General features: G+C 42.7%; 1 long non-coding RNA gene across 2 annotated transcripts in view; it reads right to left on the bottom strand.

Moving 5' to 3' along the window:
* The window catches only part of LOC133659428 (uncharacterized), a 109140-nt gene that overhangs the window by 10473 nt on the left and 86470 nt on the right, over positions 1 to 12197 (bottom strand). The gene's annotated exons all lie outside the window — the stretch shown is intronic.

Genomic DNA, 12197 nt, shown 5'->3' with positions numbered 1-12197 from the left:
CGAAGCTTGGCGTGGCGGGTCTTGACGAGGGTCTTGGTCTTGGCATGGGTCTTGGTCTTGGTCTTGGCGAGGGTCTGGGTCTTGGTCTTGGACTTGGTCTTGGCGTGGTTGGTCTTGGTCTTGGACTTGGCGTGGTTGGTCTTGGTCTTGGACTTGGCGTGGTTGGTCTTGGTCTTGGACTTGGCGTGGTTGGTCTTGGTCTTGGCGTAGTTGGTCTTGGACTTGGTCTTGGTGTGGCTGTGCTTGGACTTGGTCTTGGTTTGGGTCACTTGGCGGGTCTTGGTCTTGGTCACTTGGCGGGTCTTGGTCTTGGTCACTTGGCGGGTCTTGGTCTTGGTCACTTGGCGGGTCTTGGTCTTGGTCACTTGGCGGGTCTTGGTCTTGGTCACTTGGCGGGTCTTGGTCTTGGCTTTGGTCTTGGCGTGGGACAGCCACGGGCGGCACTTGGCGGCGTGGGGCAGCCACGGGCGGCACTTGGCGGCGTGGGGCAGCCACGGGCGGCACTTGGCGGCGTGGGGCAGCCACGGGCGGCACTTGGCGGCGTGGGGCAGCCACGGGCGGCACTTGGCGGCGTGGGGCAGCCACGGGCGGCACTTGGCGGCGTGGGGCAGCCACGGGCGGCACTTGGCGGCGTGGGGCTGCGACTGGCGGCACTTGGCGTCGTGAAGCTGCCACGGGCGGCGCTTGGCGGCGTGGGGCAGCCACGGGCGGCGCTTGGCGGCGTGGGGCAGCCACGGGCGGCGCTTGGCGGCGTGGGGCAGCCACGGGCGGCGCTTGGCGGCGTGGGGCAGCCACGGGCGGCGCTTGGCGTCGTGGGGCAGCCACTGGCGGCGCTTGGCGTGGAGCAGGTACTGGCGGCGCTTGGCGTGGAGCAGGTACTGGCGGCGCTTGGCGTGGAGCAGGTACTGGCGGCGCTTGGCGTGGAGCTGGGCGTGGAGCAGGTGGATCTTGGCATGGTCGAAAAACTGGTGGTGGCGGCCGTGCTGGTGGCTGTGGCTTGGCAGGTCGAAAGACAGGTGGTGGGGGTCGTGCTGGAGGCTGTGTCTTGGCGTGACGAAAAACTGGTGGTGGGGGTCGTGCTGGTGTCTGTGGCTTGGCAGGTCGAAAGACAGGTGGTTGTGGTCGTGCTGGAGGCTGTGGCTTGGCGTGACGATGCTGAGCCACCCCACCTGAACAATTCCCAGCCCTAGCCCCCCCCTCAAGGAGCGGATACCAGACGCGCTCCCCGCGGTCTGGAACCGTCTTTTGGGGTGGGCGGAGGGGGTTCAGGAGGAGGGCAGAATCCTCCCCTCTAAATTGTCCAAAATGTCTTTCTTTCCCCCCCACCTGGGCTTTTGTGGGTGAAAAAAAAAATTCTGACTTGGGCGTGGCATGAGTCCTGGGGGGCGGGGCATGGAATTTGGGTGGCTTGGATTGAACCGGTAAAGAATTTGGGAAAACAATCTCCAGGTCTGTGGAGTGCTCCTTGAGCTGCCAGGCTGGCTGATTTCCATTTCCGCCCGGAGGGGGAGGAGCCTGCAGGAGCGCAGCGTGCTGTCCGCTCACCTTCCCTGACATCCTCGGTCTGGAGCGCCGCTTCCGGGACAGGGATGACGTGCCAACGTCCCCGGGCCAAAGGGAGCTGATCGGCACCAGTTTGCCGGTCGGACCCCACATGAGATCCCTGCGCTCCATGGGGGAATGGCGGAGTGTCTCTTCCTCCATCGCGCGGAGGACCTCCCACGTTGCCTCGTCAAAATTGTCCAAATTTTTTGCGGGAGAGCTCTTAGGCTGGCGACATCTGTCATAACTTGGTCTTTGGCGTGGTTTGCTCTCCCGTGGTGCAAAAGAATTGGAACGGACGTGGCGTGCAGGTAAAGACATAGTTTAATTATTACTATAAACTCAAACAAAAGGTACAAACAAAAGGCGCTCACAGCGGAGGTAAAAAACTTGACTAGGAAAACAAAGGGCGCGCACAATGGCGGAGAACTATGAACATTAAACAAACAAAAACTTACGTGACAAGAGATGAAACAAGAACTAACGTGACAAGGAACTGTGGACATGGCATGAATGGGTGATGTCGCCAGCACGAACAACAGAAACAGAAAAGCCTATATAGTGACAACAGGTGCGTGACTTAACTGTGAACAGGTGCGTGACATGACAATGTGAAAACGTGAGACAGGTGTGTGTGAGTACAAACGTGGAACAGGTGAAACTAATGGTTGCTATGGTGACAAACAAAACCAGGAAGTGAAACAAGGAACTAAGGAAGTGTCCAAAAAACAAAACAGCACATGGCCAAACAAAAACATGAACACAGACATGACAAGTATTTGTTTACAGAACTACTGGAAACTACTGGGTGGAAATAACAACTCAATCAAGGCTTGACGGATGCAAATTGTTTATGCACAGTTCATTACTTTCATAACTTAACCTTTGTGCAGGCATTTGTATATATTTTATTTTTCGTTTGGTAATCATTTGGGCATGAACTTTTTTTGGTCAGTCCAATTTTTTATAAATCCAGTTTCTTTTTCTGCTTGTGAATATTCTTATTGCTCACAGACTTAGCTAGGACAGATCTGGTCTCAACGCTTAGTTCCAAATCCAAAGTAAAGTGCTTCTCAATTATGTTATAAATGTTCCGTTACCTCCCTCACTCTTCACCACAACTCTAAATAGCTTATTTGTGCCTGTCAAATTGTTATAAGTACACATCTGCATAATATTGGCTCCTTAATCATTTTAAAGAAAACAAAATAAATAAGTATCAGAATCAGAATCAGAAATATTATATTAATCCCCGAGGGGAAATTAAGACTTTCAGCACAATCCCATTCAAGATCAGACAACAATTACAGGGAGACAGAACAGGATCAAACATCACGGGGAGACAGAACAGGATCAAACATTACAGGGAGACAGAACAGGATCAAACATTACAGGGAGACAGAACAGGATCAAACATTACAGGTAGACAAAACAGGATCAAACATTACAGGGAGACAGAACAGGATCAAACATTACAGGGAGACAGAACATGATCAAACATTACAGGGAGACAAAACAGGATCAAACATTACAGGTAGACAGAACAGGATCAAACATTACAGAGAGACAGAATAGGATCAAACATTACAGGGAGACAGAACAGGATCAAACATTACAGGTAGACAGAACAGGATCAAACATTACAGAGAGACAGAACAGGATCAAACATTACAGGGAGACAGAACACTATCAAACATTACAGGGAGACAGAACAGGATCAAACATTACAGGTAGACAGAACAGGATCAAACATTACAGGGAGACAAAACAGGATCAAACATTACAGGGAGACAGAACAGGATCGCTGACGGGTCTGCCAACTTCCGGCGCCCCTTACAAAAAAGGTAAACGCTGGGAGGGGGGGGAGGTGGATTCTACTCAGTGGCCTAGTGGTTAGAGTGTCCGCCCTGAGATGGGTAGGTTGTGAGTTCAAACCCCGGCCAAGTCATACCAAAGACTATAAAAATGGGACCCATTACCTCCCTGCTTGGCACTCAGCATCAAGGGTTGGAATTGGGGGTTAAATCACCAAAAATGATTCCCGGGCACGGCACCGCTGCTGCTCACTGCTCCCCTCACCTCCCAGGGGGTGATCAAGGTGATGGGTCAAATGCAGAGGACAAATTTCACCACACCTGGTGTGTGTGACAATCATTGGTACTTTAACTTTAACTTTAAATTCAGTCTAAGCCTGGGATCCTGGAGAGGGGGTCCAGACTGAGGCCAAGGAAGAAAAAAAACCTCATAGCCATAGCCCACAAACATGAGGAAACCTCCAAGAACACAAAGGACATTAAAGACATTAAAAGAGCAGAGCTGATGCAACCAGCCATTTCGACACACAACCACGTCTGGAGGGAGGATGCGGCATCAAGAGTGTTAGCTTCTACCTTGCTAGCTAGCTAACAAGAGTGAGACCGAGTTGTGTGAAAAATAACAACAATTTTAGCCAAAGTCATCCAGCTAAACTTTATCTACATCAATTCAAGTAGCTTTTAAAGCGGCGTTGATTTGCAACTTAGACTTAGACTTAGACAAACTTTAATGATCCACAAGGGAAATTGTTCAACACAGTAGCTCAGTTACAATGATGGAAAGGACAATGCAGGTATAAATAGACTAATATAGCTATAAAAAAATCAAACAGATATACGAATATATACATAATATGTGTACAGAGTAATTTATATACAGATATATTATATTATGTCTATAACGTATTAAAAACGCAAACCGCGCTGACACAGACACACACACACACACACACACACGTACACACATTTAAAGAATTAATCAAAGATATAATTCTACACATTGAGTCTATTAGTGTGCTAAAACTGCCAAGAGTTAATCAATAGTCAATATATCCGCGTGCAGCATTTTAAATATCACAAAATACTTTTCTTTTTGAGGAAGTTTGATTTTGTGTTTTGTTGTTATGTTAACTGTTTTTAAAATACATAAACAAGGTTAATTGTTTTTTTTATCACTTTGCCTTTCCTTTTGTTACGTGTACAGGAGGAGGTGACGGCACAGACAAAAGGGGGGCATAGTACTAAGCTCTATGTTGTATTAGATATATACTATATATATATAAATAACAAATAAGAATATAAATAAACCAGGGAAATGAAGTGTGGCGAATCCAAACAGTGTGTGTGTGTGAGACTATGTGTGGAGATTAGCTGTAGAGTGTTACCAGAGTGTTGAGCGAGACGCAAGTCCAAAAGGGGCCGGGCAGGTGATACAAGCAGGTAGTCGGGGGCTATAGCGAGGCGTAGATGGTCCGTGTCCAGGCGGGAGGTCGAGATCCAAGAGACAGTCAGGGAAGCAGAGGGAGTGTTGGCACATCAAATAGTTGTTTAGCTAACGAGGGTGTGGCGAGTAAACAAACACATGTTAGCATGGACAACATGCATGCAGCGTGACACACATCACACACACACACACACACACACACACACACACACACACACACACACACACACACACACACACATAAACACGCGCAGGAAAAGGCATAATGAAGCGAGGTGGGCACACTCTGGGTCAAGGGTGAGCAGCGGCAGATCGTCCTGTGGTCGCCATTCCCAACATGTTTGTTTGTTCCTCCTCTCTTTCTTAAGAAGTGCATCCTCTTTTTTCCCCGTGTTGTGTTAACGCCATCCAGCCTGCACATTAGGAGCATGTGGGCGCCATTAGCCTAGCATGTTTTGATCACGTTCCAGCGAAATGAAGAGCAGGTGCTTGGAGCGTCTTCTCCCCGTCTTAAACATTCTTCAAATTATTGCTTTTGGCATTTTTCTGGGCCAAGAGCGGCGCGCAAGAGCGGCGCGCAAGAGCGGCGCACGAGTGCAGGCAGAGTGCAGGCGGCCGCATGCGGGCGTGACAAAGACGCGGTAAAGCACGCCAAGGCCGCCATAAATGAAACGCATGCGAGACGTTTAAGTGCTTTTAGCTTGTTTGTCAACTTGTTGTCGTCCCACAAGTTCTTTGAGCCATCACATATACTCTCACACTATTATGTTAGATCCACTATGGACTGGACTCTCACACTATTATGTTAGATCCACTATGGACTGGACTCTCACACTATTATGGTAGATCCACTATGGACTGGACTCACACTATTATGTTAGATCTACTATGGACTGGACTCTCACACTATTATGTTAGATCCACTATGGACTGGACTCTCACACTATTATGTTAGATCCACTATGGACTGGACTCTCACACTATTATGGTAGATCCACTATGGACTGGACTCACACTATTATGTTAGATCTACTATGGACTGGACTTTCACACTATTATGTTAGATCCACTATGGACTGGACTCTCACACTATTATGTTAGATCCACTATGGACTGGACTCTCACACTATTATGTTAGATCCACTATGGACTGGACTCTCACACTATTATGGTAGATCCACTATGGACTGGACTCACACTATTATGTTAGATCTACTATGGACTGGACTCTCACACTATTATGTTAGATCCACTATGGACTGGACTCTCACACTATTATGTTAGATCCACTATGGACTGGACTCTCACACTATTATGGTAGATCCACTATGGACTGGACTCACACTATTATGTTAGATCTACTATGGACTGGACTTTCACACTATTATGTTAGATCCACTATGGACTGGACTCTCACACTATTATGTTAGATCCACTATGGACTGGACTCTCACACTATTATGGTAGATCCACTATGGACTGGACTCACACTATTATGTTAGATCTACTATGGACTGGACTTTCACACTATTATGTTAGATCCACTATGGACTGGACTCTCACACTATTATGTTAGATCCACTATGGACTGGACTCTCACACTATTATGTTAGATCCACTATGGACTGGACTCTCACACTATTATGGTAGATCCACTATGGACTGGACTCACACTATTATGTTAGATCTACTATGGACTGGACTTTCACACTATTATGTTAGATCCACTATGGACTGGACTCTCACACTATTATGTTAGATCCACTATGGACTCTGACACATGTTCTCTGAGCCATCACTGAACTCTCACACTATTATGTTAGATCCACTATGGACTGGACTCTCACACTATTATGTTAGATCCACTATGGACTGGACTCTCACACTATTATGTTAGATCCACTATGGACTGGACTCTCACACTATTATGTTAGATCCACTATGGACTGGACTCACACTATTATGTTGGATCCACTATGGACTGGACTTTCACACTATTATGTTAGATCCACTATGGACTGGACTCTCACACTATTATGGTAGATCCACTATGGACTCTGACACATGTTCTCTGAGCCATCACTGAACTCTCACACTATTATGTTAGATCCACTATGGACTGGACTCTCACACTATTATGTTAGATCCACTATGGACTGGACTCTCACACTATTATGTTAGATCCACTATGGACTGGACTCTCACACTATTATGTTAGATCCACTATGGACTGGACTCACACTATTATGTTAGATCCACTATGGACTGGACTTTCACACTATTATGTTAGATCCACTATGGACTGGACTCTCACACTATTATGGTAGATCCACTATGGACTCTGACACATGTTCTCTGAGCCATCACTGAACTCTCACACTATTATGTTAGATCCACTATGGACTGGACTCTCACACTATTATGTTAGATCCACTATGGACTGGACTCTCACACTATTATGTTAGATCCACTATGGACTGGACTCTCACACTATTATGTTAGATACACTATGGACTGGACTCTCACACTATTATGTTAGATCCACTATGGACTGGACTCTCACACTATTATGTTAGATCCACTATGGACTGGACTCTCACACTATTATGTTAGATCCACTATGGACTCTGACACATGTTCTCTGAGCCATCACAAATACTTTGAACAATCAATCTATGAACTAGTCTTCATCCTTGGTAGCTGCAGCTGAACATGTAAACACAGATAGTAAACAAACTGTAGATAATAGTAATCAACAATTGCATGGATAAAAGACTTAGACTTCCTTTCATTGTCATTCAAATTTGAACTTTACAGCACAGGTAAGTGTCAGAATAATTGTATATAAGTTATCACACGACTTGTTTGCTACGCGTTCAGGTTGCCCTGCGTGAAGACAAAAGCTGTCTTTGATCTTATCAAGCAAAAGGCGGACAGCTTGTCAACCTCCACTGTGTGCGATAGAATGCGCCGTAGAGGTGTCGGTTTCTCAGATTGTGGACAGCCACAGGAAGGACCTTGTCAGGACCCCAAATCTACAAGCAAAGAGGGGGCAAACCTGACACCGCTCCAAGCACCTTTTTGTTTGAACTGTTTATGACCCAGTGCAGCAGTTGTTTATGACCCCTCCCCTTAGAAGCAGCTGCAGCTATGTAATCAGGAAATGCCCAAATAAAGGAGGACGCGGGGTGACACTGTGCGAGGGTGCAGGTCTACACGCTCTCCTCATGAGCTAAATTGAATCCTGTCTCTGTTTGTTTCATTGCTTCTTGTCTTGTTTAATAGATAGTTCGGTGTTTGACGGGGTGACACTGTGCGAGGGTGCAGGTCCACACGCTCTCCTCATGAGCTAAATTGAATCCTGTCTCTGTTTGTTTCATTGCTTCTTGTCTTGTTTAATAGATAGTTCGGTGTTTGAACCTGACAATAAGAACAAAATATCGTTGCATTAGCTCATGGTAGTGCAGGATGAAAGAGCATTAAGGTGCAGATATAAATAAATAGATGACTGTACAGATAAATATATTGCACTTTTGCATATGCATCCACGTTTATGGATGTATGTTATATTGTCTTTATATTCCAACCACTTCATCCATTTTTGGGGGGAATTGAGGGGATTATTATAATGCTTTCAAAAGGGAAGAAGCTGTTACAGAACCTGAAGGTTCTGCTACAGAGGCTGCAGAACCTCTTTCTAGAGTCCAGCAGTGAAAACAGTCCTTGGTGGGGGTGGGAGGAGTCTCTGCAGATTTTCTGAGCCCTGGTCAGGCAGCGGCTTTTTGCGATAAAAAGCTCTGCTTCTTCCCGCTCCTTTTCAGACGTGTCGAATACATGACGATGTAAACTTTGTCAGCACCTTTAAAGACGACACAAACTCAGTTTGGGGATTCTGCTGCCCTCATCTATACTAAATGTGTTATTTTTTGTTTTATTTTTGTTTTTATGTTAAACATTTGTGTAATGTTTTGATTGAAATATAAATATGTTTGAATTTCTTCCTTGCTATATACTATCATCAAACATATTTTATATACGTCTGACTTTACTGACTGTATTCATGTCATTTTATAGAAAATACATACAAAATATATATTTTATTTCATTTATTATTTTGTAAGATATTGAATAGCAATCATTAATTTATATATATTTAAGTGTTTAAAAAAAATACATAGAATGTTGTTAATGTATTTGTTTAATTGTTATATATTTTAATGAATAAAACTTCTTGACAGGCATCATCTTGCTGTATGATAATGTAAAGAAAATAGAACTACATATTTATGAGTTCTTTATTTATTAGTTATAATTTACAAATACTGTATTAAAAAAATGCTATGTACCAATATTGTATTATCAAAAGTTACATTCAAATATAAAATATATTTGTTTATTTGGAAATAAATCTGTAATTTTTTTTTCAATGTTACAACTTGTTTTTAAATATAAAAAAGTATATGATTGATCTTCCTGGCTATACTTATATTATCAAAAATGGCATGAAGATATTTTATATACATCCTATGTGTGACTTGTTTATTTATTTATTTGGAAATGAAACTTGTTTTTCTTATTTTTAAACAATTGTTCTTATTTTTAACCTAAAAATATCTCTTTCCTCGCCATGTAATATTATAATATTTTAGATATTTTTTTCTATATGTTTCTGATGAATGTATGTCTTTTTTTTGTTGTTGCAAATGCTGTAAGCATCTTTCACATTTCCTGAAGTACATTATTTTTAGGATATTCTTTAATATATTTGTGATTAGCATTGTCTCCTTTGCTATATAGAAATGTTACTATTTATGTGATTTTTATTGATTTATTTATGTAAATATAAGCACATGCCTTTTTTTGAGTCATGTAATCTGAAATACACTTTTTATGATGATATTCCCCCCAAATTGAATACAAATAATAATTGTATGTGCGTTTGGGTGCATGTTAGCAGGATGAGGTCAAATCATTTGAGCCGTTTTAGTGCAAATCTGGATAAAGGTCATCACTAAAGTCATCAAAGTGGGCAAAATCATCAACATTCGTCTTTAAATGTCATTGTTTTTGCAAATGTTCAGCCATTTTGTTGTGGATGTACAGTAGCTCCAAGATATGGTTAGGGATGACGCTTCATGATGATGTCGCCAGGAAATATGAAATGATAGGAATTTTACCCGGGGAAGGAAAGGCGAGAAGAGGAGAATTCCCCAGGGAAGCCAACCTGTGTGGACATGAGCATGAGTACGAGTGTTTGTCCTGTGATGAGAGAGGACTGGAGGTGGGCCTCCGCCTCCTCCTCTTCCTCCTCATCCAGCAGCACAGTGGATGTGCATGAGTGCTGCCCAGCCAAAAACACTCTCACTGGCTGAGTGCAACACTCTGACACCCTGCTGATGATGGACGCATGATGGATGCATGATGGATGCATGATGGATGCATGGTCCTCCTCCACCTCTATTTTCTTCAAAAGTACTCCATTACTACACTTTAAGAGTACTGCACTACTCATGTCAGCTACTAGTGGATGAGCACAGACACTGCCAGTGAGTATAGGATGAATGTAGCTTCAAGCAGTCAAGTATTGCAGTAAACGGGTACTTGATTACAATAGGTACTAGGGTAGTCCCCATACCAATATTTTGGTACCGGTACCAAAATGTATTTTGATACTTTTCTAAATAAAGGGGACCACAAAAAAATGCCATTATTGGCTTTATTTGAACAAAAAAGTCTTATTGTACATGAAACATATGTTTATTATTGTCATTTAGTCCTTAAATAAAATAGTGAACATACTAGACAACTTGTCTTTTAGTAGTAAGTAAACAAACAAATATCTTTTGTCACGTTTTGTCACATTTTGTCATGACTTGTCACGTTTTGTCATTTTGGTCACGTTTTGTCACATTTTGTCACGTTTTGTCACATATTGTCACATTTTGTCAAGTATTGTCATATTTTGTCACGTTTTGTCACGTTTTGTCATGTTTTGTCATGTTTTGTCACATATTGTCACGTATTGTCATGTCTTGTCACGTTTTGTCACATTTTGTCATGTTTTGTCACGTTTTGTCACGGCGTGGCGAAGTTGGTAGAGTGGCTGTGCCAGCAATCGGAGTGTTGCTGGTTACTGGGGTTCAATCCCCACCTTCTACCTTCCTAGTCACGTCCGTTGTGTCCTTGGGCAAGACACTTTACCCTTTGCCTCTGATGGCTGCTGGTTAGCGCCTTGCATGGCAGCTCCCGCCATCAGTGTGTGAATGTGTGTGTGAATGGGTGAATGTGGAAATGCTGTCAAAGCGCTTTGAGTACCTTGAAGGTAGAAAAGCGCTATACAAGTATAACCCATTTATCATTTATCATTTATATTGTCATATATTGTCACATTTTGTCATGTCTTGTCACGTTCCGTCACGTTTTGTCATCTTTTGTCATGTTTTGTCACGTTTTGTCATGTTTTGTCACATATTGTCACATATTGTCACATTTTGTCATGTCTTGTCACGTTTTGCAACATTATGTCATCTTTTGTCACGTTTTGTCATGTTTTGTCACGTTTTGTCACATTTTGTCATGTCTTGTCACGTTTTGTCATTTTTGTCACGTTTTGTCACATTTTGTCACATATTGTCACATTTTGTCACATCTTGTCATGTCTTGTCACGTTTTGTCATGTTTTGTCACGTTTTGTCAAGTCCTATCACGTTTTGTCACGTTTTGTCTGTCACATATTGTCACATTTTGTCATGTCTTGTCACGTTTTGTCACGTTTTGTCACTTTTTGTCACTTTTTGTCATTTTTTGTCACGTTTTGTCACGTTTTGTCACGTTTTGTCACATATCACATTTTGTCATGTCTTGTCACATACCACATTTTGTCATATCTTGTCACGATTTGTCACGTTTTGTCATCTTTTGTCATCTTTTGTCACATTTTGTCATGTTTTGTCACGTTTTGTAACGTTTTGTCATGTTTTGTCACATTTTGTCATGTTTTGTCACAAATTGTCACATTTTGTCTTGTTTTGTCACTCCTAATTAGTCTGCTGACGTATGCAGTAACATATTGTGTCATTCATCATTCTATTATTTTGTCTACATTATGAGGGACAAACTGTAAAAATGTATTATTCATCTACTTGTTCATTTACTGTTAATATCTGCTTATTTTCTCTTTTAACATGTTCTATCTACACTTCTGTTAAAATGTAATAATCACTTATTCTTCTCTTCTTTGATACTTGACATTAGTTTTGGATGATACCACACATTTAGGTATCGATGTGATACCAAATAGTTACAGAATCATACATTGGTCATATTCAAAGTCCTCATGTGTCCAGGGACATATTTACTGACTTTATAAACATACTATGAATTATTTAAAAACAAAA

Source organism: Entelurus aequoreus, linkage group LG10 (assembly GCF_033978785.1).
Source record: "Entelurus aequoreus isolate RoL-2023_Sb linkage group LG10, RoL_Eaeq_v1.1, whole genome shotgun sequence".
Taxonomy (NCBI): Eukaryota; Metazoa; Chordata; class Actinopteri; order Syngnathiformes; family Syngnathidae; genus Entelurus; species Entelurus aequoreus.
The sequence above is the reverse complement of the archived record's forward strand: the minus strand, read 5'-3'. Positions and strand labels throughout refer to the sequence as shown.